The sequence below is a fragment of the Oryctolagus cuniculus genome, chromosome X (assembly GCF_964237555.1).
Source record: "Oryctolagus cuniculus chromosome X, mOryCun1.1, whole genome shotgun sequence".
NCBI lineage: Eukaryota > Metazoa > Chordata > Mammalia > Lagomorpha > Leporidae > Oryctolagus > Oryctolagus cuniculus.
This window is the reverse complement of record NC_091453.1, coordinates 26,113,513-26,140,300: the sequence shown is the minus strand read 5'-3', so window position 1 is coordinate 26,140,300 and position 26,788 is coordinate 26,113,513. Positions and strand designations below refer to the sequence as shown.

Below are 26,788 nucleotides of genomic sequence, written 5' to 3'. Positions count from 1 at the left end.
TCCTGAGCTTTTTTTTTTTTTTTTAATCCAGTACACGTTGAAATCACTTATAAATACTGTGAGAAGTGGTTAATTGCTAGATGCGAACCTTGCTCTCTGCCGGCTATTAAACATGTGTACTGGAGGCGCTGAGCTGAGTATTATCTTGGCTCAGCTGCTGTGTGTCCCAAGAAGGCAGAGTCCCTTTCTGCACACCTTCGAGAACTTTTAATTAATGGAACTCCAAGAAGGCATTATTTTATACTTTCTATTTGGGGATTGATGGATCACTGGTTGCAAACTCAGACCGGGGGGGGGGGGGGGGTGTACTGAGCAGTAGACGTAGATGCCCTGGCTTCTGGCTTTCATAGCCCACGTTTTGCTCTTGGCTGTCTCTTTCCTGGCTTACCTGCTGCAGGGTGTGCTGAGGGGATGATAGCCTTGGACTCTCACTTGCATGCCTTGGGCTTGGAGGAGGGGAACCGGGAACTCTGGGTGGTGCTGGAGAACTGGAGTTCTGGTTCTGGAGGGAGGCTGGTCAGGCAGCAGCTTGTGGGGGCCCTGGGGCTGTGAAGGGGGTGTCCCAGAGGTGACCCTGAGGCCTGGAGAGCGAACTCGGAGGTGCCCTTGCTTTGTCTTTGGGAACTGGCAGCCTGGCACGCACAGTTCAGATAAGGATCTACTGAGAGCCGGGCACTGATTAGGCGATCATCGCTCTTGCTTGTAGCCACTAAGGGAAAGGCCGTTCCTGCCCCCTTTGAAAAGGAAAAGGCAGTGTCACCAATGAATTATGTGTGACCTGAGAGAGAGAGAGGCCAGGTAGGGGGCGCAGGCCTCCTCAGGCCCCTGATGGCCCCAGCCCTCCCCATCCTGCCAGAGACCCTTTTGACACTAGAAATTCCCCCGATTCTGTTTACACAAGTAGTACTTCCCTCTGTGGATCAGTAAAATGTGGCCCACTGGCAGCCTGGGCCACTGCGGGCCACACTCCTTGCCCAGAGCAGAGTGAAACTCACCCGTAGGTACACCTGCAGAGCCGCGTGTGCTCAGCTCTAGGAGGAGGTGGCCCGAAAGAGTGCGCTGCAGGGTCTGAAACAGCCGGTGCGGCTCTGTGAGGCTGCAGCGCCAGGCTGGGTAATGGAATGAATGGTGCCTGAACCCTCACGCCAACTTGCCATTAATCCAACCCCAATGAGCGCCATTAACAAAACACTCTGTCCTGCACCGGCAGGCCTTTAGGGGGAAGTCCAAGGAAGACAGTGGGGGCCTGCTTTGTCTTCTTAACATTCCCCCCGCCGGGGTGGGGGTGGGGAGAAGGGGTAACAGTGTCCTTTCCACCATACCCAAATCCCTGGCTCCCATATGAGCCTTAGGGAACTGGAACTTGAGTTCAAATCCTAACCCCAAGGCAGTGTATCTGAGGCGGTGTTCTCCGTATTTCCAGTATTGGGGCACCAGCAGAGCAATCCTGAGACAGCCATTTGACCCTTCGGTCTAGAGCTGCTACAGCACAGCTTGGGCTGGGCCCAGGGCTGAGCGCAGTGAGCAGCGGCTGTGCGGCTTGCCCAGGGCAGTGGGGTGAAAGCAAGCTGTTTGGTGTGGGGAGGTGTTTGGAGGGTACTGCCTGGACTCCAACCTTCCAAAGGCAAATATGATGGGGAGAGCCCGGAAGCCCAACGTTTGGCCCTTACTTTGCAAAGGAAAGTTCCGGTCTGTGGTGCGGAAGTCCTAGAACTGGCTCTGACAGCGACGGGGTCAGGGAAGGCTGGGCGAAGGCCCCTGACCCACGCAGCCACAGAGCATCCGGCAGCGCGGGGGTGACTAGGGGCTGGGGGCAGCCGATTGCTCGGGAGCTCCTTATCGCGGAGTGTCAGTGGTCCTGGGCGGCGGAGCTAAACGGCCGCTTGCGAGGGCGGCTGGTTCTCGCCAGTCCCCTGGCTCCGGGCGCGCCCCCGGGCTCCTCCCACGGAGCTGGCCAGACGCCCGGCGGCGCCTCGCGAAGCTCTCCGCTTGAGCAAGCCAGCCTTAGGCACGGAGCCCCACGGCCTCGGGACGGCTGGTGCCGGCTTGCTCACACTCACCCTGCCTGCCCTTAAACACCGATTCCCCCGGCCACGGGCACGCGCGCACACCCTGGGTTCTGAGCGTGCAGCCGGTCTCCCGGGCCCCCGCTTTGCCTCCCTCCTCGGGCGCTTCGGCAGCCAGCAGCGGCTGTGTGCTGCGCCCGCCCGAGAGGAGTCCAGGTGCCGGGGCCGCGCTGCCCCCCTCCTCCCTGGCGTCTGTGCGCACGCTGGCACCCGCGGGACGCGCGGGTGGACCCGGGGATCCTCGGCTCCCCCCGGGAAGTGGGGCTGCCGGCGGGGACCTGATCGCTCCGTGTTTCGCCATGGCCCCGGGGTCAGAACGGAGGGACGGCAGCGGGGCCGGGTGGGGGGTGTGTGCAGGTGGCTGTGTAAGCCCCCTCTCCCGCGGAGGCTGGTTCGGCCTCTGGCCACCGCAGTAGGAGCGCACTGTGCACGTTCTGTATCGACGCCCCTGCGTGCCCCGGACCAGTGTGTGTTTTCACCCCCTCTGAGCGTCCCTTTCAGCTCGCCAAGCCCCGAGGGTCCTTCCCAGGGCGGCGCAGACGCGGCCTAGCCCCCACGGTCGGCCTAGAGAAAGAAGCTCGGTGAGCCCGGGCCGGCCGCCGAGCCGAGGGAGGGAGCGCGGCAGCTCGCGCGCCTCAAGGCAGAACACACGCCTTTCCCGGAACCTTGAAACCCAGGGGAGGCGCTGCCATCTTCGCGTGACGAGCAGCGAGACGCCGGTGATTAAGTGTTTCTTTCCGGCTCCCTCCGCGAGTTGCGGCTCTCCTCCTTTCCAGAGGGCTGCAAGACGAAAAACGGGGGCGGGGGTGGGGAAGCACGCACAACTGCGCTCTCCGCGGCCAGCCCTGGTCTCCCAGAGGACGGAGGGCAGAGCCAGGGGCCCGCAGGCCTCCGGTCCCGTGCACTCTAGCTCACATCTCCCAGTTTATCGGGGAGGGGGCACGCACTGCCGAAGCCACCCGACCCCCACGGAACCCCCCACCTTCCCCCGGGACTAATCCTGCCTCGCCTTCTGGGATTAACTGGGCTCACGGGTCCATAAAACACTTCCGGCACGGCCACAGGGTCTGTGTGCAGAAATACTTTAAAAACTGGACTGCCGGGCTCCGGGTCGGAAGTGGCTGGGTGCAGGGAAGTGAGTGAACAGACAGTCGTAGGAGACGATCCGTGAGGTGTGCAGGCTGCAGGCTGTGGAAGGAGCTGCCTCCAGCCCGAGAGGGTGGCTCGGGTCACAGCAAACACGTCCCCAAGCAAAGGACACAGCCTTTTGCTAAGTGACATTGACCTGAGGAGCAGGCCGGGTTCACCTGGTTTCTGGCCTCAGTTCAACGGGAAGGGGGAGGGGCAGCCCCCTCACCTGGAGAATGGGAACAGGAACACTACTCTGCCCCTCACCTCCCCCCCACCCCCACCATGGGTTTCTGAGCACCCAGTTAGTTAGTGCATTGTGTAAATGCAGCCTGCCCTGTCCACTTCACTGTGGTCAGCAGCCAGCCTCCCTCCAGTTAAAAAAAAGAACAAAGTGATTTGCTGATTTTAACAAAGTAAAAACCAGCTCCTCCTCAAACCCACGCAGGAAGGCTGGAGATAAAGGAAATCCACCAGCAAATCCACCAGCAACCCGCGTTTTGAACCTCCTCCTCTTCTTCTTTTTTCTTTTTTCTTTTTTTTTTTTACATATTTTAGAGTAAGTTTCAGAACGAATGGGAGACTCTTTAGGCTGTTCTAAGAAAAATTCCCATCAAAAATTCGGGATTAATGGGAAAGGGGGCCTTTAAATTGGGTCAATCGTATTTCGAGAAGAAGAAAACGGAAGGAGAAATATAAATTCAAAGTAGCTTCCTGGCTATGTCCCCTTCTGTCCCTGTGCAGAGCAACGTTCGTAAATAGCCACTACCCTCACCCCCACCCCACGCTGGGACCCCAGAAGTAGGCTTTGGCTCAGGCTCGCTCAGCTAAGAGCAAGGTGGGGACGGTGATCCTTCTCCAAAAACGAACATCAGAAGAAAAGACCTAGGCCTGCCTCTGCCCCTGCAGCCCCAGAGCTGCTCAGCTGTGTGAGAGGGGGTCCTAGGCGGCCTCCTTCCCTGCAGATGGGCTCACGCAGCGTGGCCGGCCCCAGGAGGTGCCCAGGCGCGCTGGGGGGCTCGGGGCCCAGGCAGCGCTTTCACCCGGCCGCCAAGACTAGCATCAGGGGCCTCCGGCCGGACCGCCCACCGGCGTTCCTCTCACCTCCCTGGCCCCGGGGCCTCCCGCCAGGGTTAACCCGCCTCCACCCCGCTGCCCCTCGTGCTGCGCCCTGGCGCCCAGCCCGGATCCCGAGGCCTCCTCCGCCTCGCAGTCCCGGTTCTTCCCCCTCGTGATTCATTTAGCAGCGGTGCCGAAAGCCTGTTTACCTCCGCAGCCCAGGGCGACTTGATCTGCGTAAAAAGCCCCAACGCCAGCGCCGACCAGTAGGGGGGGATTGTCCTATAGATTATTTCTCCTCCTGGTTGGTTTTTTTTTTTTTTTTTTAAAGCCAGGCTTGGTTGGAGAGGGGGTGGGGTGGCGTGTTGCTGCTGTTTTTTAAAACACCGTATTTGAAAGAGAAACAAAAGCCACACAAAAGCCGTTTAGGAGGTACCAAGGCTGTTTTTACATATAAAAAGTGCAGCGAATACCAAGGGGCCCCCAGCAGTGATAAACTGAATGCTTGGCCGCTTTCGACAATTAGCAGTTAATCTGTTATCCGCGATCAGCGCGCAAGTATTGAGGCTCGGAGGACGCCGAATTCCCTTTCCCTCCACCGCCTTGCACTCAAATTTGTGGGGCACATCCGATGCTCTTGCTTTTTTCTAGTGCGAATCCAGCTTGAGCAAAACAGGGGTTTCCCGGGTCGGAGGACAGACTTAAGCCACCCCAAAGCCACTTGAGCAGCGTGGGAGTCTCCCCAAGGGCCCCAGCTTGTCTGCTTCAGATGTCTCCAAATTGGTTTTTACTCCCTCGTTTCGAAGACCGCCGATTTTGCACATAGTAGGCATCCAAGACCTGTATAACAAATAGCAGGCACTGCAGCGAGCCTGTAGGCCCGGGAGGCAGCCTGATGCCGCACCCTCGGAACCCCATGTGGGTGCCCAGAGTCCCCCGGCCGCCGCAGCCTGCGCGCTGCTTCGTCCTGCGCGGGCTAGGGCGGGCGGGGGAGGCCGGGAGGCACGAAGCGCCTGGAGCCTGCACGATGATAAATATTGCGCAGACAGCCCATAAATAATTTGCATTATGTTCAGCTGACAACGCAGGGCGATTAATTTTAATAGCTACATATTTGCCTGGGCTGCTGCTTTCGTAGGCCCCGTAATGAAAGGCGAGAGGCCGCCCTGGCTCCGTGCTCGCGATCCCGGAAGGCAGCCGGGGAGGTGCGGGAAGGTCCAGTGCGGCGTCTCCTCCAGGCAGTGCCCCGGGGAGCCCCAGCCCCTGAGTCCGCTTCTCGCCCCTCAGCGCCATGCAGGGGCGGGGTGCCCGCGTGCCTTCGGAGCATCCCCGAGGCCCCGAGCAACAGGAGCCACCATAATGACACTGCACATTTGTCTGCGCGGGGAGAGCCACTTGTGGCCGGGGAGACCCTCCCCTCAGCGCTGCGCCCCACACACGCCAAGTCCCGAGCGTACTCCAAAGGGGAGCTCTCCGTGCGCTCTGCGGGCGGAGGGGGAGAGGGGCTGGTGCTCCCTGCAGCTTGTAGGCCCTAACTCGGCCGAGGCTTCTCCGCCCTCCGGGCAGGGGCAAAAACCAAAACAAAGCCCGGCTGCCCACGCGTCCTCCCTGCGCGCCTCGGGTCCTGTCCTCCCCGCCACGGTCCCGCACCGCGCGGGAGGCCCCCTACAATACTCCCTGAGCCCTCGATGCAAAGGACCGCGCGCATAAAGGACGAAAGAAAGGGTTTGGACGAGCTGTTTAAAAGAGGGGGCTGGGAGGGGAGTGCGACAAGGAAGGACACGCCGCGGTCCCGTGGTGGCCGGGTGCGCGCGTGTGAGTGTCTGTGTGTGCGTTCCGATGACAAAGCCCCGCCGCCGCCAGCAAGCTCCTGGCTGCGAGAGCACTGATGGGGGAGGGGAAGGGGAGGAGGGGAGCCAGCGCTCGCGTAGGTAGCGGGGAATCGAAGCTTCCCGGGAGAAAGAGTTCATTCATGAGCCGTAGGAGGCCTCGCGGCCGGGCCAGGTGGAACCTCCTGAAGCCAACACCTGTGCATTTGCCTTTTTGGAAACAGGCGAGCGCATCGATCATTACCATATTTTAATTGCCTCTCGCAAAGGTCATCTCTAATTATGGGTTTCGGGGAGGGTTGGCCAGGGGTCTGTAGCCCTTCATTGTGTGTGTGTGTGTGTGTACGTGTACGTGTATGTGTGTGTGAGTGTGCGCGCGTGCGCGCGCGTGTGTGTGTCGCCGCCGAGACAATGCGCCCAGCTCTTATCGAAATGCCAATCCGAGGGTGTCCGCGCACGCCAGCTAGGCGGTCACGACGTGCTGGATCCACGCAGACCAGGCTGCGTGCACAATAAAAAGCGAGCGGGCGGCGGAGGACCGTGCAGACCCACGGGTTTCTTTTTAGAAACGGTGGTGCAAAGAGACTTGACAATAATAACACGCAGCAGTAAGAAAAAAATGCATTTTCGTTTCTACAATCGCGGACTGTGTTTAACCCATCCTATCCCCCTGAGAGCTCTCTGTGCCCACGTGGAGTACGGCGCAGGGCCAGGCGCGGCACCCAGCGGCTTGGGGCTGCCAGGTGCCGTTCTGGGGGCGGCCACGTTATTTTCATATTAATCTCTCCCTTTAATTCAGCATGGTTGTCAGTTACAGAGACGTGGAACATCCTTAAAGACGGATGTTTTATGGGAAACGGTACAGGCTAGTTGAAAAGGAGAAAGAAAACATTTTTTTTTAACTTTTGGAAGTCTGCATTTCCGTAGTTTTTATCGCTTACAGCAACACTTGTGCAAAAGCCTAGTTAAACTTCATCCGAGGGAGAAAGAGCAGCCGGGGAAAATAGATGGAGGGTCAGGGGTTCTTGGGAGGAGACTTTTGGAAAAGGAAGGGGATGGAGACCCGGGAAGAGCTGCCGGCCAGGGGTGGGCAGCAGCCATTGTGAACTTGATTTTCTCCAAGAAACCTGGCATCTTTGAGCCTCACTGCTGTTTGCTGGGAGTTGCGCCTGACAGAGCCAGGGGCTGGGGTCAGGAGCCTTGGAGAGTTGGAGGGTTTTGCATGGGCTCTGCTTCCTGTCTGGCCCCCCACACCTGGCCTCCTCAGCAGCCAGTTCTGCCCTGAGGAAGGCAGAGCCAGATGACTGGTCCAACCCCCCAGAGACCGCCTGGCTTTCTCCTCCCCTGTAATCATAACCAGATGCACTTAAGCGCCTTTCATCAGAGGAAGCCCAAAGCCCTTTAACAGGCTTCAATAAAAGCCTTGCGAGGGCCTACCAGCCTGCTCAGCGTTGGGGCCCCTGCACCCATTTCCCAGCTCAGGAAACCTGCCGTCAGCATCTAGCTCCTCCCCTTCCCCCCCACCCCGCCCCCCGCCGGGAGTCCTGGAGGCCAGCACAGTCTTCCAACCAAGACAGCCTCGCTCGGCAAGTTAGGGGGCCAGGATCCCTTCCAGGAGTGTGGGTGCAGGCCCCGTGGACAGAAGGGAGGAAGACAGGCATGGGAAGAGAGCCAGCCGGCAGCCAGTGTCCAAGGACGGACAGGAGGAGCAGCTTGGGGTCCCACAGTATTTGGCCTAGCTGCCATCCGAAATCTCTGTGTCTCCCCCTGCTGAAACTGCAAACTCCCAAGGGCGAGGACTGGTTCACTTATCGTTGCAAGCCCTGTGGAGGGCCTGGCCCAGCATGAGTGGTCAGAATGTTTGGGAGATCAACCGCTATAGCTGAAAACTCAGGAGCAAGACATCTCCGTGCTTAAGATGGGGGCTCTACCCCTAAGGGTTGTGTAATCTCTGTGCCTCAGTTTCCTTATCTATAAAATGGGCATGAGAATGCCTACGTCACGAGATTGGAGAAAGATTAGGTGAAGAAATTGCATGTGAAGCAGCAGGCAGGTAATAATAAGCTTTTCATAATTACTGTGCCCTTGCCCTTGAAGGAGTGATGGGAGGATCTGGGCTGATATTGTTTGAAGTGTAGAAAGGAAGGTTTGTGTAAGGCCCTACCTGGGCACAGGTCTCACTGGGCTGGGCTTCGGGTCAGAAGAAAGAGTTACTTGTACACTGTGGGAACTGGAGCCACAGGACTCCATGGTCTAATAGGCAGGCGGCCCCGAAGCTGTGGCCCTGGGGAGCCAGCCGTACCAGCCTTTGGTCCGAGGCCCTTGGACTTCAGGGTGAGTTGTACCCTGGTCCCTAGTTGCGCTGCATGAGCAGCAGGGATGGCACCTCACCCCAATCTGTGCTGTCTCTTCAGCCCCTGAACCCTGCTCGCCTGCTGGCACTTGGCAGGGCGGAGAGGAGCCTGCTTCTCTTTGCTGCTCCTATTCTGGCCTGTTCTGTAGCGCCACACCTCTCACCATCCCCTCCCTCCCTCCCCCTTTCCCCCCCACTCACTCACACACTCCCCCCAGTTTGGCCAATTGGGCAGCCCCATGGCAGGCTCCTTTACTTGTTCTTTCTCCTGCTCCCTGCATGCTGTGTTGGAGGGGGACAGAGGAGGAGCAGGTAAGCCCTGGGCTCCCCGGCCCTTCCTCAGGTCTCCCTAGGCTAAGCATTTCCCCAGAAGGGTAGCCTGGGAGTCAGGGTCAAGGTCAGCGGGCTGCCTGGGCACCAGGGGCTGGCTGTGGGGCAGAGGCCACATGCACTGCCTGGCAGCCTGTGGGGTTGGGGTTAGGGTTAGGGTTAGGGTTAGGCGTGCCCCAGCTGTGTGAAGGGGAGCTCCTGCAGGAGCCCAGGGTGTAGCACGGGTCAGGAAGTGGAGTGGGAAGGCAGAGACCTGTGGGACTTGGGCAGAAGGTGAAGTCGGCACTCACTCCCTCCCCGTGGCAGCCCTGAGTGGCCAGGAAAACATAGGGAGAGGAGACAATGGATGGGCGAGCAACACTAGCCTGCTGGCAGTGCTCTTTGCTTCCTGACCTAGTGAGCTGGCGCCCTGGTACAGCCAGTGTAAGTCAGGAGAGAGAAACAGAAAGCGCCCTTTAAGCAAATCCTTGATGGCAAGTGCAGGATGGAACTGGAGGAGGAGGCAGGTCACCAGGATTTCATCCGCAGCAAGACAGTTGATTAGCAGCACTGGAGGGTGTGCGTTCCCATCACAAATTCCTGCTCTGCACACTTTTATTTTCAATCCAGCTCTCCTTCTTCCGTGGGCTTAGCAGCATGTTCTAAGCCCGCTCTCCTCCTCTCTAGCTTATGTGCTGCCAGGGTGCGCAGAAGCAATTGAGTTCAGCTCAGAGTCTGTGGGTCTGGAATTTGGTGGAATGATGCCACAGCTAAGGGCTGGAGTCGTGTGGAGGCGTCTTCACCTACATGTCTGGCTTGGGACTGGGCCCTCAGCTGCGTGGCATAGCACAAACACAGGCTCTCTGTGTGGCCTGGCCTCCCTCACCCTGTGGTGGCTTCAGGGTAGTGAGGGTTGGAAAAGCTCGGGCTCCCCCAAAGCCTTCCCGCAAGTAAGATGGAAGCTGGGGGGCTGGTGCTGTAGCAGGTAAAGCTGCTGCCCCCAGTGCCGGCATCCCATATGGGCGCCGGTTCAAATCCTGGCTGCTCCACTTCTGATCCAGCTCTCTGCTATGGTCTGGGAAAGCAGTAGAAGATGGCCCAAGTGCTTGGGCTCCTGAACTCCCCCCTCTCACCCCCCACTGTGGGAGACCTGGCAGAAGCTCTCAGCTTCGGATTGGCCCAGCTCTGGCCATTGCAGCCATTTGGGGAGTGAACCAATGGATGGAAGATCTCTCTCTCTCTCTCTCTCTCTCTCTCTCTCTCTCTCTGTTTCTCCCTTTTTCTCTGTAACTCTGCCTTTCAAATAAAATAATTAAAATCTTAAAAAAAAAAAAGCTGGAAGCTGGCCTACCTTTTCTCATGCACCCTTACAATTCGCGAAGCCTCCCTTATGTGATAGTCTCTAGTTGTGATTGTCCACTCAAATTCAAGGGCAAGCAGCATGGCCCCTACCTCTCAGTTGGGAGAAATGGCAAAGAACTTGTGGGCATTGGGAAGGGGGGGAAAAAAGCCATGCCAGGTACCCTTGAGAGCTAAGCTTAATTAGCAGTGGCTCTAAACAGAATAGTCTATGTTATAATAGGCGTTTATACCCTCAAGAGGCCTCAGAAATTATATGGGGGCAGGGGGAAGCAGAGAGCTAAAATTAGGCCAGGGTAAAAGAAATGGAACTCTAAGGCAAATACGGATTTGATGAAAAATAGAAACTATGAAAGGACAGTTGTCTCCGTGAGCTTGTCAGGTGTGGGAAGGACCCAGAAGAGCTGAGCGGAGGGATCAGATGTGTCTTAGGCTCTTTGGCCTTGAAAGGGAAGAGGGCGATAGGCTAGGCCCTGGCGGTCCGGCCGCCACCATCTTGGGGGACATCTGTTGTGAGCCTCCAATAGTGTTCTTTCCACTGTTGCCTTACAGATCACCCCCCGCCCCCCCTTTACAATCTACAGATCTCTTTATTTGGTACGGAGCTAGCACTGTCGTCAATACGTTTCTGAAAATAAGAAATTAACTTCATACTTGCGATGTGTGCCCCTCCCCCCGCAGGTGTGGTTTTCAGTCTCCACAACACTGCATCCAGTGTTGTGACGCAAGGGGCCCCAGGTTCCCATTATCCCTGCCTCTAACCCCTGAATGGGGAGTTTGACTTCTAATTTCATGCTAGGGGGTTCACAGGCGACATAATTGTATTTGCCTCTGCCTTTGATCTGCTATTTCATTGTGGCGGGACTGGGAGACAGCGAGAAAAAAAGGTGGTGGCAAAAGCATGACTTGGTTTTGCTTTGAAATTGGCAGTTATTGCTTTCTCTGACTCCCTCGACCGGACACACCTTCCCTCCATCTGAAACCCAACCGCTTCCCATTTCCGAAAACCCAGAAGGCGCGGGGACCTTCGGGCCTGCTTCCTTCTCCCTGGCTAAGAGTGCGTTTTCAGAAAGCCTTTCAGGCATGGGGCTCGGGCTCTCCTTAAGCTCCAGGAGAACGTCTGGGTGAATTCTGACCCACGTGCCCCGTTCCTGATCTCGCCCCGACTTCCCGGGATGGCTCTGGTTCAGGCCAGCCACCCTTCAGGTGATTCGGGTCTATAGTGCCAACCCCTCCGCTGGTGGAAGCCGGAGGGATCTGGATTCAGCAGCAGCCTCGTGGCTCAAAACTAAACGGTCAGCCGGCTTCTCAGGCAGGTTTGCCGGATCAGATCGTGTAGTCGGTGCACAAAGAACCATAGCCACCACAGCATGGAGGGAGGGCTGAAATGCAGGCCCAAGGGCATCCCTCTCCAAATTGTCACAAAGCCACCAAGTTGGCGAATGGCAGCTCTATTGTCAAGGCAAAGGAGAAATGGATTCTGTCCCTGATCAAGAAGAAAAGAGAAGGTGACACAGGGCGGGATGGAGGTGACACAGGGCATGGTGGGAGCCAGTAGGCAGGCCTGAGGCTGTAGTTGACATAGCACATTGGAGCAACAGGCCCCTGTAGGAAGTCTTTGCGAGGTTCCCAGAAAACAAATGCTTATGTCAACACAGCGCACAGATTTCAAACTCTTTTTGCACCAAAATAAACCTGTCTTTTATTTTCAAAGATGTATTTATTTATTTGAAAGGCAAGGTTACTGGGTGTGTGTGTGTGTGTGTGTGTGTGTGTTTTCCATCCACTGGTTCACTCCCCAAATGGCCGTGACGGCCAGAGCTGGGCCGATCCGAAGCCAGGAGCTTCCTCTGGGTCTCCCAAGCACTTTGGGCCACGCTTTGCTGCTTTCTCAGGTGTATTAGCAGGGAGAAGCTAGGATTCGAACCCACGCCCATATGGGATGCCGGCGCTGCAGGCAGCAGCTTTACCAGCCATAGCGCCGCAGCATATAGGGCCACAGGGCTGGCCCCTAACCTTTTAATTCCACTTTCCATGAGCTTTGCGAAGTACCCTCAAACTTGGGAAGGTATTTTCACAGTAAAGCCATAACAGACGGGCCTTCTCAGGGAAGGAAAAATTTAGGTGACTTATTCTTCCTTTATAGCTATGCGTAGGTCAGGAGCCCTTCTTTTGTTTGCCTGTCTGTTTCCTCACTTTGGGTAACTTGCATTGGGTGTGTTGAAGGACTATCTTTTGAAAGGATGTTAATTATATCATGGCAACTGGGAATTCCCCAAATCTTCCTCTCCTACCTACTTGTTGTGTGTGTGTTTCAAAGATTTAGGTATTTATTTGAAAGGCAGAGTTACACACAGCGATCTTCCATCTGCTGGTTCACTCCCCAAATGGGTGCAACAGCAGGGCTGAGCCAGGTCAAAGCCAGGAACCTGGAACTCCATCTGGGTCTCCCACATGGGTTCAAGGGTGTAAGCACTTAAGCCATTTTCTGCTGCTTTCTCAGGTGCAGCAGCAGGCACCTGGATCGGAAGTGGAGCAGCTGGGACTTGAACTGGTGCTCATATGGGAAGCAGGTGTCCCAGCCAGACGCTTAACCCGCTGTACCATGATACGCCCCACCCCATTTTCTTTAAGTCTTAAAGACTTAAAAAGAGTTTAGAGGCGTTCCCCACCATCCATTTGGATTTAGTGTCTAAAGCCTTTCTTTTTTATGAATTGTGCTGGGGGTTTCATGGGTTTCAAATGGGGTATTGTGTTCTGATGGAAAATTGCATCTCCACCACTCGCTCACTAATCTCAGGAGCTGAGAAGTGAATCCAGGGTTGCTAATTCTTGGTATTTTTGCTTGATGTAAAGTAAACATCATTTTTCCTAAACAGGAACCTTTCACAAGCACTGACAGTTACTGTTCCCAAACTGCAACAATCCAGGGCTCCTACATTTCTGTGCTCCGCTCCTCTCCTCTCCCGGAACAGATCCTAAAGAGAACTAGCTGGCCCCTTCCCTGGGCCATTTACTGCAAGGTTCATGCCCTGTCTTTATGTTCATCTCAAATTGCCTTTTATTTGTGTTTCCTCATTTACAAGTCCGCCTTTCCACCTAGATTGTACCAGAGGTGACTTTAAAAAATTCACTTTCCTACTGTTGGATTCGCCTAGGCCCTAACACGTTGCTTTTGCCCTTAGCAAGCTCTACATAAATGTGTGTTAAATTCCAAAAAGTGGACAGATACAGTTACGGTGCGATCAAGTGCCCTGGAGCCGTGGTAACTTTCAAATCCTCTTGCTCAGAGAGCGCCCTGGAAACCCCTTGAACGCCAGGGACTCTGTCCCTGGCCTCGCGCCCCTTCCCTGGACAGGTTGCAGTTGGGGACGGTGACCCAAGTCGCGGGGGACGGGGATCCGAGAGGTGAGCACACGTTGCCCATTGCAGAATTCCTGGACCAAGAAGACGTTTCTCGGGATTAAAATCCACCCTGGTGTTTCCGGGAGGCGCGACTACTGGTCGCGCTTTCGCCGCCTGACTCCCAGCGGCCGCAGATCAGCGTGGCCCGTAGCGCGGAGGGGAGTTCCAGAGGGGCGGGCGCGGCGCCCTCCGCGCGCCCCCGGAAACCTGGGAACACCCGCGCTGCTGCCTCGGCCGGGCCTGCGGCTCCGCGGTCCCACCGCCGGGGGCAGCGCCGCCCGCGCCGCCGGGCCAAGATGGCGGCCGGCGCGCCACCCGCGCCCGGGGGAGAGGAGGCGGCGGCGGCGGCGGCGGCGGGAGCTCCCCAGCTCCCCGGCGAGCCAACGCGCGCGCTGTGCTCCGGGGCGGGAAGCTGCTCCTCCTTGGCCCTCCGGGACCCGAGAGCCCGGCTCCTCCGCCGCTTCCCCAGACAGCTTCCCCCTCCTCCCGCCCGCGCCCCACCTGTGCGGGCTCTGAAGGGCTATGCTAGCCCTCAATCACCCGGGACTCCTGTTAGAAGAGGGTAGGGACAAGGCCCTGGCTGGGATGAGGCTTGCGACGAGGATGACCGCCAGGCTAGAGGACCTGCGGGGACCCCCGGCTGCAAGCCCCACAGCCTAACCATTTCCTCCAGCTCCTGGACACCTCTGGGCGCAGTCCCACCAAACCCGTGACCACAGGCAGGGCGTCAGATGCCCCGTTAGGTCACAGGGCCCAGAGCTCATGCAACCAGGAATGCCTTGGAAAATCCGGTAGGTCTGGTTGTGAAGTCCATGGTATGATATTGTAAAGGCTGCAGAACCTGCGCTGCCCTTGGCAAATGCTCTGACCTGGTTCTCTGCTCTGGGTAGGCTGCCTTCCTCCCAGGACACTCCCAGACCTGCAGTCCAAGTTACCGGCAGTGGCGTGCGTGGATGAATGTGGGTTATTCGGAGGGATCTCCTGCGGGGGCTCAGGCTGGGAGGTCAGGGGATCCCCCCTATCCTCCCCGGCGGGAGCAGGTGAGGGGAGGGGGAGAATCACAATGGTAGGAACTGAGTGCTACCTGCCAAAGCTTTACCATTACCTTTTGTCAGGCATGGGCTGACACCTCCCGCTGGTTCAAGGTTCCTTCCAAACTTTGCAAGTTGCTTATCAGCTCAGCGGGAGAGGCTGGAGTGAACTTTTGGTTTTTGTTTTGGTGAAATCAAGTCGGTGTGCATAACATATGCGCTGCCTTGTTATTCTTATGGAAACACTTTCTCCGCCCACCCCTGCAGCAGCAGCTACAGCAGCCGTTCCTTCCTTCGGAAACCCCTCTTTTAATGACCTCTCTCCTGCTCCGGTTTAGTCAGCCGCCCCCCCCCCCCACTTTGTTCAAGTGCAGCAATAAACCCAAGACTAGGCCTAATCCTCTGTGCTCCTGACCTTCCCCTCCTGGTCCCCCGACCGATGCTGGCCACGGCTGCCGTTTGGTCTGCTTTGTGTGTTGTGTGTTTTCTCCTCTCTACACACTTGGTACTTTTTCAGACAGCAAATCATCATTAAAAAAAAAAAGAGAGAGAGAGAGAGAGAGAGAGATAAATCGTATACCAGGAAAAAGTTCAAAGCAGCCCCTTTTGGAGCCAGGCCCCCCACAAGCCGGGTCTTTCCCATCACAGACACAACCATCTGATTTCTAAACTCGAACCAGTGCCAAGGAGTTACCCTTGACCTTGCGCCCCCTGACGTCGTCTCCTAGCTCCAGTTTGGGTGCCGCAAGTGCCTTTGCTGAGTCCACTTCCAGCCCTGTCCAGCCCCAGTGCCCCTCCCTGGAGGCGCAGTAACCTTAAACGGCACGACAGGCGGCTGGCCGAGCTGGTTCGGTGACGACTCCCAGGAGACAGCCGCCTGCAGCAGCAGGCCCCATCTGCAGCACAGCTGAACGAGTTAAACTGCCCCAGGCATGAGTGGTCTAGGGTGGGGCCTGGACCGGGGAGAACCGGCGGGAGCCTGGGGCAGCCTCGGACTTAAAAGCCCCAAATTGGCCCAGGAAAGGGTGGTCCTGGTGTTGCCCTCCCGAAGTGCTGCTGAGTGGGCCCCCCCCCAGACCCCCTTTAGGGGCTGAGGGGCTGGCTTCGGAGCCCGGTTTGGATTCAGGCTGCGCTGGAGGGCTTGGGAGCCCGAGGGGAATGCAATCTGTAGGGACCGGGACAGTGAAGTCACTTCTCCGCCAAACAAGCAGTGACGTGCAGCGGGACCCGAGCCTCGGGCTCCAGCGGCGGCGAAGAGCCCAGTAATTCAGACGGGCCGCTCGCTGAAAAGCCCTAGGTGGGCGAACATCACTCACCACCTCCGGGAGAGCCCCGCTCAGATGCACCACTGCAACCCTCCTGGGCTGCGCGGGCCGCTGCCCGCTGGCCAGTGCGGCTCAGCTCTGCCCGACCCTGCCTCGGTTTCACAAAGGCCACGTGCGGCCAGGGCCGACGAGGAGCGGCCACGACTCTCAGATCTTTAATTACGCTAGGAGCCCCTACCCTTCCCCCCACCCCATCGCCGGCTTCCAGCCCTTTAATCAATTTCACGATATTAAATATTAATTTCCCGCCAGCCACGCTTTCTCGGAGGAGGGGGAGGGGACGGGACGGGCAGCTCCAAGGCAGGGGCGGCTTTGCAGGGTGTGACCAAGGGGCACGGAGGGCTGGCGGGCTCCTAAGTGACCTCCTCCCGGAACTCGGAGCCACTGGCTTTGCATTCTGCAGCTGGGCAACTTGGAGAGTTATGAACGCCGGGGTGCAGGCCTCGGTGAGGAGTAGCTAGGTGCGCCGAGAGCTCGGGTGTGCTGGGCGGCCGCTCTGTGCCTGCCCCCCCCGCAGCCGCGAGTCAGCCTCACGCGGGCCCGCAGCGCGCTGCGGTGATGGATCGCGCCTGGCGGGGGTGATTTGGTGTTGATCGCACATTATCACTGGCAGGTTGGACTGGCTGCTGATGGACGACTTCTAGCGGCGGCGGCAGCGTCTTCAGACACCGCGCAGGGACTCGCTAGCTCTGCCGGGGTCTTCTCCCCACCCCACCCCCGTCCCCGCCCCAAGCCACCTCACCACCCTACCTCCCGGCGCCCGGAGGGGTCTGCGGATCAGAATGGGGTCCCCTTAAACCCAAGGCCGCCCGCCCCCCCCATCCGGCTCGTGGTGTGGGTCGCAGACCGGGTGAGGAAGGGAGCCAGGACGCCTTTCCCACTTCCTCCCATTCCTCCTTCCCTTGCCGCTTGCCCCGCCCCCCTTTCCTGCTTCCCCATTGAAAGCTGAAGGGCTTGGGTCACTCCGCGGGTGATTTCCCCGCTGCCCGGGCCGGGCCGCGGGGGCAGACTCACCCGCCCCGCGGCCCCCGACCCTCTCCCCAGAGCCGCGGCAGCCGCGACGCTGCAATGCGCCCCTCCTCGCTTCTTTTTCTAAAGTGCCTGCAGATACAAAAGCGGTTTCGTAATGCCTTCCGTCTGCGAGAGCCGGAGGACCTTGGCTGACCTTTCGGAAACTGATTGCAACTGCCTGTTAACAGCCCGTACTGACCGCACTGAGCGGAGCGGAGGACAATCATTTAAGTGACAGACGGCGAGGTGGCCTCGGCTCGGTCGAGCGGCCTGGTTAAGCCCGCCCCTCCCCCAGCTCCCCCCCCCCCCCCCGCTACTCCCCCAGCCCCGGGCGCACTGCGGGCCGTGGTAGGCGCTCGGGGAGGGCGCGCCGCGTGCGCGTGTGTGGGTGTCTATGTGTGTGTGTGTGTGTGTGCTTGCGTGTGCATGTCCGCGATTACCGGCCGACGGGTTAACCCTTTGCCGAGCCGCCGGTCCCTTTGAGGCCGGGCGCTGCCGGCTTAATCTGCCATCTGCGAAAGAGGAATAAAAGGGCCGGCTCCACCGGCTTTCTCTAATGGGTAAACTGTACCCTCTTAGCGTGACCCGGACTGCGTCCCTGCTGCTGCTGGGGAGAAGATCCCGACTCTTCGGCTCTTCTGCTACGGCCCTGGGTCTCCTCCCTGCGCTCCCCTCCCTTCCCCACACAGACAGACACAGACACAAGGAACAGCACGGGGACAGCGAAAGGGGTCCAAAGGCTCGGAGAGACTCGCGGTGCAGTGGACGTGGGTGTCCCGGTGTTTTCTGTCTCGGCCATGAGAGAAAGATGGGGTGGAGGGGTGGCCGCATCGAGAAGGCGAGGTGGGGGAGGGGAGGCTGGTGACAGGGCACCTCGGGCGTCGCTCGCTCCCTCTCTCGGGAGAGATCGCCAGCTGCTCTCCAACAGGCAGCGCCCTGAAATCTATTTAAAGAGAGGGAAAGGGGAGGAGAACAAAGGGGGAGGAGGGGGGCGGCGAGTGGAGCCTGGGCGAGAGCGAGCGAGCAGGGAGGATCCGCCGCTCCGCGGGCACATCAAGCGCTCACATCTGTACACTCCGCGATCGATGGGGAGAATGGATAATATTTGTCAGCTGCAGACCTTTCTCTTCCCGGTTCCCCGGGAGGGGAGGGGGCGAGGGAGGGGGAGGGGCGGGCAGGCCGGGCGAGAGAGGCCGCCTCAAGGACAGCGCGCTTCGCGTTGCAGCCACTCGGAAACCCAGAGCCATGAAAGCCGGGGGATTTTTCTCTTATTAGCATTATTAATTATTTTTATTATTCCACAGCAGCCAGCGAACGCTCGGCGGCGCCCCTCCCCCGCTCGCCCGCCGCCTCCCTTTGTTGATTCTCAGCTGCGAGCACGGCGGGCCCGAGCCGCCGCCGCCGCCGCCGCCGAGCGCGATCTGCTCTTGCGCCCTCGGTCGCAGCTGTGGCCCAGGAAGCCGGGGCTGCGTCCCCGCCCCCCGCCCCCCACGGCGCGGCAGCCCCGACACCCCCTCCGCGCCGCCAGCCCCGGGGCCAGCCCAGCCTTCTCCACTCCCTCTCGCTTCGGCTCCGCGTCCCCAACGCCGAGCTGAGAGGCGCTGGTTGCTGCGACCCAGAGCCTCAGGCCGCGGCGGGGAGGTGGGGGGGGGACTTCTCCTTCCCCGCCCTCCCCCCCCCGCCCCCCCGCGCGCGGCTGCACTCTGTGATGCCGCCGTCCTCACACATGGTCTTTATTTCGCACACTAGCGGCGTGCTTCCTCTCGGCTCCTCTCCTCGGGGTTTTTCGGAGCGAGGAGGGAGGTTTAGAGGAAGTTAGAAACCCAGCGAGCCCAGGGGAAAGGGGGAAAACCCTCGCTCGCAGCCTGAGCTTCCGAGGCGGAGGGGAGCGACTCTCGGGGAGAGGGGGCGATGGTCAGGGCAAGGGTGCCCTCCCCCCTTTCTCGGACGCGGGAAGGGCTGAGGGGGTGGCGCTTGGGGGAGCGGCAGTAGATGTGCTTTCACTCGCCCGCCTTGCGTGCTCGTCCCGGCCAGGGTAGCACTGGCCCAGCACTCCTGAAACGGCTGAGCCAGGATGGGAACCGATCGTACAGGCGGTCGGCAAATGAGCCCAAAGACACCTCAGACTGGCCTCCGGCCCCGGAGCCGGCGAGCCCCTGGGACTTTGCTCACACACACACACACACACCCAGGTTGAAACCCCGCAGCCGACGCCCCGCAGGCCCGGGATCTGGGTCCGTCCTCGAGGGAGGTGCTGGTGCTGGAGGCACTAGTCAGGGGTTACTTGCAGCCTCAGCCCCCCCCCTCCCCCCCCCCCCCCCCCGCCGCTATCGTCCGGCGATTCCGGGCCAGCCTGCGGCGGCGTCCCCGACTGCTCCGCGATCCTGGGCAGGGCAGGAAGCTGGCACGGCCGCCGGCTGGGCAGGCGCCACTTGGCCGAGTAGGCTGCTCGCTGGAACTCGCGCGGCACCTTCGCGCCGACTCGGGTTCCCGGGTCTCCGGCCCGGCCACCCTGAGCCGCTGCTCCCCGCACCCCCTCGCTGTGTCCCTCGGCCTCCTTCGGAAGTCTCCCCGTCTCCTCCCGCCCTCTCGGCTTTTCCCTTCCTCGGTCTGTCTCGGGAGCTCCGTAACGCAGTCAACCGCCCTTCCCGAGATTCAAAAAGAAGTTTTGTGTTTCCCCGGGGGCAGCAGCCTAATGCTTCCCTTGTTTTCCGGAACAAAGCAGACATTCAGCGGGGAGGGGGCAGGCGCTGACTCCTTCCCGCTCCCCGTAGCACCCCGAACCCCTGCAGGTTCACAACGCTCGCGTCGGAGCCCGGCTGGCCCAGGGGAGGGGTGGGGGCCCCCTGCCCCCAAGTTGGGCCACAAAGGCCTCGCCCGGGAGCCAGCGAGAAGGCGACAGGGTGCTTGGGTGAGGTTTACAGGCCGGGCGGGGAGGGCGCGCACGCGGCTGTTTACAGTGTGTCTGTGCTGCTGGAAGCTCGCCCGCCGCCGCTTGACAGCGTGGGGCACCCGCGGGCTGCCAGCTCAGAGGAGTTGCGCAGCGGCGGGCCCTCCGGCGCTCGGCCCGAGGCCTCCGCAGCGCCGGGACCAGGGCGCGCAGGGAAGCAAGAGATCTCCCATCTCGCGTCCCTCTTCCAACCCGTAAACTCCCTCCCCCGCTCGGGGTCTGGATCGGGTAGCATATCAAAGGGACTCCCGGAGCGGGGAGGAGCTCACCGGGGCGCTCTGGGCCGGCGTAGCGCCCGGGTTCTCAGCAGACTTCCCATCCCCTCCCTGGGGCAGGTCCTCTTGCCCTGGAGGGCGCAGGACCCCAGCCTTGCACCCCGGAGGTGCTTCTCGCTCCGCCAAGCGCTCCTCGGTCCCACCTGCCCGCCCGTCCGCCCGCCCCCCACCTCTGGGGCACCGCTGCACCAGCTGTGCCCACGCACGCCGGGCCTTCTCGCCAGCGCAGCGCTGCCTCAGATCCCGCTCCAGCTCTTCCCCGCGCCCCGGCCTGCGGCCGGCCCCCGGCGCCTCCAGCGCGGCCTGAAACTTGATCCGGTGTCCGAAGGACAGTGTGTAAACACCAGGCGCGCTCCGAGAGCCCGCGGGAGGGGCCGGGCGAGGGCCGCCCGGGCAGCTCCGAGGCCCCGCGCCCCCGCCCGCCTGCTCGCCCCGGGCACGATCGTCGGGGCCGCCGCCTCGCTCTGTGCCTTCCCAGTTGGCTCAGCTAATTGGAGCCGCCGCCACCGCGGCGGCCTCTTGTTGAATTTTCTAGATCGCAACCGTTCAGTCGTGGCTGCCTGCGGCTCCCCTCCCCCGCCCACAGCTGTTATCTCGGCCGGCAACTTGTTGGTGGTGGGGACCGTCCCTCCACGGCCCCCGGCCTCGGGCTCCGCGTGCACCCTAGCAGTTCCAGGAGTGTTTTTTTTTTTTCTCCTGCGGGACGAGAGGCGCAGGGAGCTAGAGTCTTATCGGAACTGTGGGGCTTGGCGCCAGAATCCGAGGCTTGCGGTACTGTGGAGTGGGTGGTCCCGGCCACAGCACTGCCACCATCGTCCTTGTGGGCTTGCACCAGAAGGTAGTGAGGGGCCCGGAGGGGCTCCAACAACTCCGCCAGCGACTTCAGTTCCTTCCAGGAAAGCAGGAGCACAGCGGGAGGGCCCCCACCCTCGGGGGGCCGGCGACTTGGCCTGTAGGTCCCTGTGCAGCATCTAAGCCTGCCCACCCAAAGGCCAGTACCAGCTTGGGGGCCTGAGGGGAAGGGTCACTTTCAGTGGCTTCTGGTGCCCCTCCCCCCAAGCTAGGTGAACTCCAGACTTGTGCCGGAGGCTCAACAGGGCCTCTCTAAAGCCTTCCTTCTCCCTTAGCCGGTCAGCTCAAGCCCTAGCCACACGTTTCCGCTAGGGGCACACTGCGTGGGTCAGTGGGTCAGTAGGAGGCCCCATGGCTAAGGTGGGAAGTGCCAGTGGGTTGATGAGACTCAGGTGGCCCCTGCTGACGATGAGGGAGCAACCGGGTTGCCCTATAGCCAGCGTTTCTTAAGCATGTCATTTCCTCAGGATGCAACTTTTGCTAGCAAGTGCCATAGGTCCAGGGCCCGATGTTGATGGAGTGGCGGCACCCCCAACCCAGAAATGCATAGATACAGGCAAGCAAAAACTCCCAGGGGGCTGGCTGGGCGGTGAGAAGGAACCTGGTGTGTGTGTGTGGGGGGGGATCTGTAGCAGCCGGAAAGCGACTACTTTCTTTTCCTGTGACAGTACCAAGAAGGGTCCCGTTCCCTCCCTGTGATGGTTCTCTGACAGCTGGCGGGGAACAAAGAGAGGAGGCCACGGGCTCCCTCGTTGTCATCTTCTAACACGCTTTTCCTTCGCTTCTAACTTTTACCCAAATTCCTATCTGGGGCTCTCCTAAGGTGTCCTTTCAGTGTATTTATAACTGGAGCAAGATTTCCGACTTAATCTATATTGATTGAAGCTATGATATAAAGGGAATCTATAAAATTAATATTGCAACGTGGTGTTTGGGATAGCAGTGCAGTAGGTCAAGTTCACCTAGTTTCTTGGCATCAAAAATTCTCCAGGCCCTTCCAATCAGATAACCTATGTGTGTCTCCCACTATCAGCTTCTCTTCTGTTTCTGTAGCAGAGTGCGGGGAGGGAGGGGGAGGGGGAATGAATCCTCTGAAAGCTACTTACTCTCCTTCACCCCTACCCTATCAGTCTAATAGAACCTTGTTTCTATTTAGGGTAAAGTATATTTCTATGTTTTGATAAAGAAGAGAATAATTTGTGCTCCTCTCCAGGACTGAAAAGATAATTATGCGTCCCGGGAGCTTGCTCTTCTCCTGGCTGTTTAACAGACAATCTGGATCCTGGCTCTGGAGCGGGAGTGCTTCCGCGTCTCAGCCTTCTCCTCACCACCTTCCCTCTGTCACCACTCAGCCTCCACCAGGCCCCTGGGCGGGTCCTGTGGTCCGAGGGCGTGTGCCCAGAAGGCTGGCAGTGTCGCACCAGACCCTGCAACTCAGAGCCTGCATCCGGCATTCATATTTTCTTTACTGTGCGAAGGATATTCGGAGCCATTGTAATTCCTGTTCCATCTCCCTGAAAGCTTACGCCAAGAGCTCCCCATGAGGCCTACGGTGATGGATGTCTTGAGGCCCGGGAAAGGAGCCCTCGTGGTGGGAAGAGTTGAGTGCCTGCCTGCAAGACTCAGACACAAACCAAACCAAAGTGCAAACAGCAGCAACAACAAAAAAGCGACTCCACGCACCTGGCTGGTAGCCTGCTTGGAAACAAACCTTACTGCCAGCCCCCCTACACACTGCCCCCTCCACCCCACCGCCAAAGCCCAAGGGCACAGCAGTCCCCTGGCCCCGCTTAGGAATGGTGCAGTTAAGCTTGTCAGGAAGCTGAGATGCAGCTACTAGTCCTCACTTCCCTGGGCGCTGGGCTCAGCTTGGCTGAACTCGCCGCTCCTGTCTTGCGTTCCTGAAGCAGGATCGCACTGTGTCTCCTCCCCAGGGGTCCCCAGCTATTGATTTTTAATATCCGTATTCAATATTGTGTATTAAATATTGAATCCATGCACGAGAGGATGTGATGCAAATCACCAGCCGTGCCTGAGACTTTAATAGTTGTTTTATTGCCCGGAAACCACAGTTGGACGCAAGGCATCCTGCAGCCGAGGCTGGGGGCGGGGATGACAGGCAGAGAGGAGGGCTGATGGCTGCGGAGCCGGAGCCAAGCGGGGCCTCCCAGAGAGGGTACAGGACCTCTGCAATGGCCACCACTAAAGGCACAGCCACGCACTAGCAGGTCGGCCGTCGGCAGGCAGGTTGGAGGCCAGCTCTAGGCTGCTGTTGTGTGAGACCTCGGCAGAGGAAGAGGTGTGGGCTATGTCCTTCCTTCCTGGATTTCCCTAACCGGACTGTTCGTTCCTGTCCAGCAAGCCCCCTTCCCTTGCACACACACACACACACACACACACAACTATTGAACAGGAAAGTGAACTTCAGGCAGGAAACCCCAGGCCTCGGGCCTCCTCCACCACTCTCAGCCCTGTGACCCTCCTACGGACCTCTCTTAACCTGTCTGGGCCCCGTTTCCCTTCTTTGCTAAAGGGGGAAATGTTGCCTGCCCTGCCTGCCTCCCAGCCCAGTGGTGAGGCTGGCGCAAATGAGATAATATTCAGGGAAAAGGCTTTTGTAAACTGTCAGGCCCCACGTAGGCAGGCTGAGGGATTAGTGTTGGCTTTCTCTTTATGCTCCCCCTCCTGCAGGCTGCCTCTCCTAGCTGCCTTCTTTCTCGCAGACAGGAGCCCCCTCCCCCACCCACCGGCCTGCTCCTCCACTCCGTCGGCCACCTCCATCCGCTGGGGTCCCGGGCTCGGTGCTCTGTTGCTGCGTTCATGCTAGGCAGTCAGGTTGGGAGGACTCCCAGCCGACAATGAGTGTGTGTGTGTGTGTGTGTGCACGCGCACGCGTGCGTGTGTGGTGGGGGTGGGTGCAGCGAGTGTATGCAAAGCTACCACTTTGAAGCGCTCGGCTTCATTCGAGGGAAGAGACGCTGCCGACTCCGCGGCTGCTGCCCCAGGCTTCAGAGCCTGCAACGCGCAGGGGGGAGGGTGTAGGCACCGGGTGTGTGTGTTGAGGGGGTGCATGGATGGTTCCGGTGTGCTGACGGGGGGGGGGGGGGAGTCGCTGAGAGCCTGAGTCTGGGGGCCTCTGTCCACATTACACGCTTCTCCTTGCGAGAAGTCGAGCTGGATTCCCGATGGCTCTTAGGTCCGGGTGTGGGCAAGGCCCGAAGGGTATTGCGATGGGAAGCCCAAATGGAAATTCGATGGAGGCTGGCAGCCCTCCAGCGTCGCCAAGTTAGATAAACACTAGTGGAGATCCGAACTCTCCAAAGACCACGCTCGTGTCCACCGACAGTGGCCAGCTCCTCTTCCCCTACTACCTTTGTTCAGGGCTCGCGGAGGGGCGGAGACCTCAGGGGTCGGGTCGCTGAAGACCACTCCCGGGACTTTGCCAGTTGCTGCGGAGGCTCCAGCAGGCTCGCCAGGCCAGCCCAGGCCCGATCGAGACCAGCTCCGGCAGCAGACTCTCCGCTGAGACTTGGTGTCTGGGTCCCTAGGCGCGCAAATGGGGAGATGCCAGGCAGGGCCTGGCTGCGCACGCCTCCGCGTCGGGGCTCGGGCGGCTGCCGCTGCCTGCGTTTCCGGGTCTGCGGCTGAGCCTGCCTGGCTCTCTCCTCCCGCTTTGTCTCGCTGCCAGCTTCTCGCCTCTCCTCGCAGTCTCCTGGGTTGGCGAGTCGCGCTCTGTCTCTGTATGCGTCTTTGCGCACGTGTGGCCGTCTTCCGGCACACTGGGCTCAGCTTGTTCTCCTCCCGTGGGCGACTTGGCGCCGTCCTAGGGTCGCTGCGGGTGCCCACCTCTTGCGTCCCTCCACCCCTCTGCCCCCCCCCAGCTGACGCATCTGGGGCTCAGCGCCCCCTGGTTCAGAAACATCCCCGAAGTTCTGGTTCAGTTCCACCAAAGCAAACCCAAGAATATCCCCGCTGCTCTCACAACCCTAAGCCGAAACTGGAGGGGGTGCTTTTATGAGACCGACTTTGCAGAGTCGAGGAGGAGCCGACCTCGCAGTCTGTGGCACCCTCTCAACTCTCCATACTGTAAGCTGCCGAGGACAATCTGGGTACACGGTTCAGGCGCTGACTCGAAAGTTGGTGGGACGTGTGGGCGGGCCGGGGTGCGCGGGGGCCGGAGTGTATGGGCAAGTGCTCGGCGCCAGGCACTCTGCGTGCCTCGGCCGCCACAAGGGGTGGGGGACGGAGAGCCGGCCTTGGGTGTGGGATCTACGAATACCCTGGGCCGCCGGGCAGGTGAGGACGCCCTGCCCAGTTCGCTCTCTCTCCCCACCCGGAGCCCGCACGCCGCTGCGGAAACACGGTCCAACTCCTTGAAAGTAAACTTGCCGCGAGGGGCGAGGGGAGCGAAGAAGGGAGGGGGCCGGCGGGGGTGTCTGCGCCGGGGAGGCCGGGAAGGCTTGTGTCAAGTTTCAGCCCCTAATGACACTCGATGGCGGTGTGCCAAGGCCCTGGGAACGGCGGCGGCGGGGGGTGAGAGGGGGGAGGGGCGGCGGGGCGTTTGGGTGAGAGTGACCGCGCCGCGGGGCCCAACTTGCGAAGCCCGAGGCGCAAGGCGCAGGCTGGGACCGAGGGAGGCGGCGGGGGCGGGGGCGGCGGGTGGGGCGGGGGCGCTCGGAGAGCCGACTGAGCCGAGCGGAGCGCAGGCATCTTCCGCAATCCATTCATGCACTGAAGCGCGTGCAGAGCTGCTGATCGCTGCCATTGTTACTCGCGGGCGGTGTGGGAGCCGAGCCTCCACTCTGGCGAGAGATAAATGGCCTCTGACAGCCCCTCCTCGCCAAGAGAGCTCCTCGGATTTCACCGCGCGGCGGCTCTCAGGTCTGTGCCTCGCTCGCTTCCCGGTGAGAACCTTTAAATCAGCCTCCCGGCCCTCCCTCCTCCCGGACGCTGTCCCCCCGCCCGCCCAGGCCCTGGGAGAGCCCTGGGCGCGCTGCGCGCCGTCTTGGGCCCCTCCCTGCCTTGGGGGGAGCTCAGGTGGGGGGTTCTGGGAGCCGCCGGGGGAGGCGGCTGGCGCCCCCCGCCCGGACTCCGCGCCTCCGCCAGAGCGGAGCCCCGCGCCCCGCCTCCGCGCCCACAAGATGGATCAGGCTACCGTGCGGAGAGCGGGCTGTAAATATTTAAAAAGTCTCTCGCGCGCCGGCGGTAATGGCTTTCGCAGTCGGAATATGTGCTAGGGGAAGAGGAAGGGCGACGTGTGTACTGGGTTCTGGGGTGGGGAATTGTTCATCTGCCTCCCCCCAGGTCTGGAGCGGGCTGCAGGTTCAGCCTTTCCGATTTCCCGCCCTCCGCCTCGCCGCCCCGGCGTCCCACCATAGCCGCGAGAACGTCGGTCGAGAGGGAACTTGAATATAGCAGGACAACGGAGGCCCGGACGAGGTGATCCCGGAGCCGCTCTCCCCTCCGAGGTCTCCCAAGGTCCTGGGCTGGGACTGGCCCGAGACCCTTGGTCCCAAGCCTGCTTCTCGCTACACAGATTGGATCCCCCTGAGTTTGGGCACCCCACTAAAACCCGGGCAGGGATTTCTGCAGCGGGGGCCCGGGCCGTTTGTGTCTTTGCTCCCCTCCTCAAGTCCATCTTAAGCCTCGGTCCACTGTGAAGGAGAGCCCCCTCCACATACTGCACCCCCCACGCGCACACACACACTGAATCTGAAAGTAGCTTTGTGGTGGATGAGACCAAAACCTGAGAACTGGCAGCGCGGTGAGATTGGGGAGGGGAGGAGGCAGCGTCCAGGCTTAGTGGAGGTCACACGTGAGTGTGGACGGGGTCTTT

General features: G+C 60.1%; 1 protein-coding gene across 2 annotated transcripts in view; it reads left to right on the top strand.

The window, feature by feature from the left end:
- BCOR (BCL6 corepressor) overlaps window positions 1-26,788 on the top strand; it is a 113,053-nt gene that overhangs the window by 2,615 nt on the left and 83,650 nt on the right. The window contains exon 1 of one of the 2 annotated variants that reach the window (XM_051827015.2): window positions 25,730-25,856. The exons of the other annotated variant lie outside the window; for it this stretch is intronic. The gene's annotated coding sequence lies outside the window, so the exon portion shown is untranslated. Of the gene's footprint in view, window positions 1-25,729; window positions 25,857-26,788 lie in introns of those variants that run through there. 2 annotated transcript variants of the gene reach the window in all.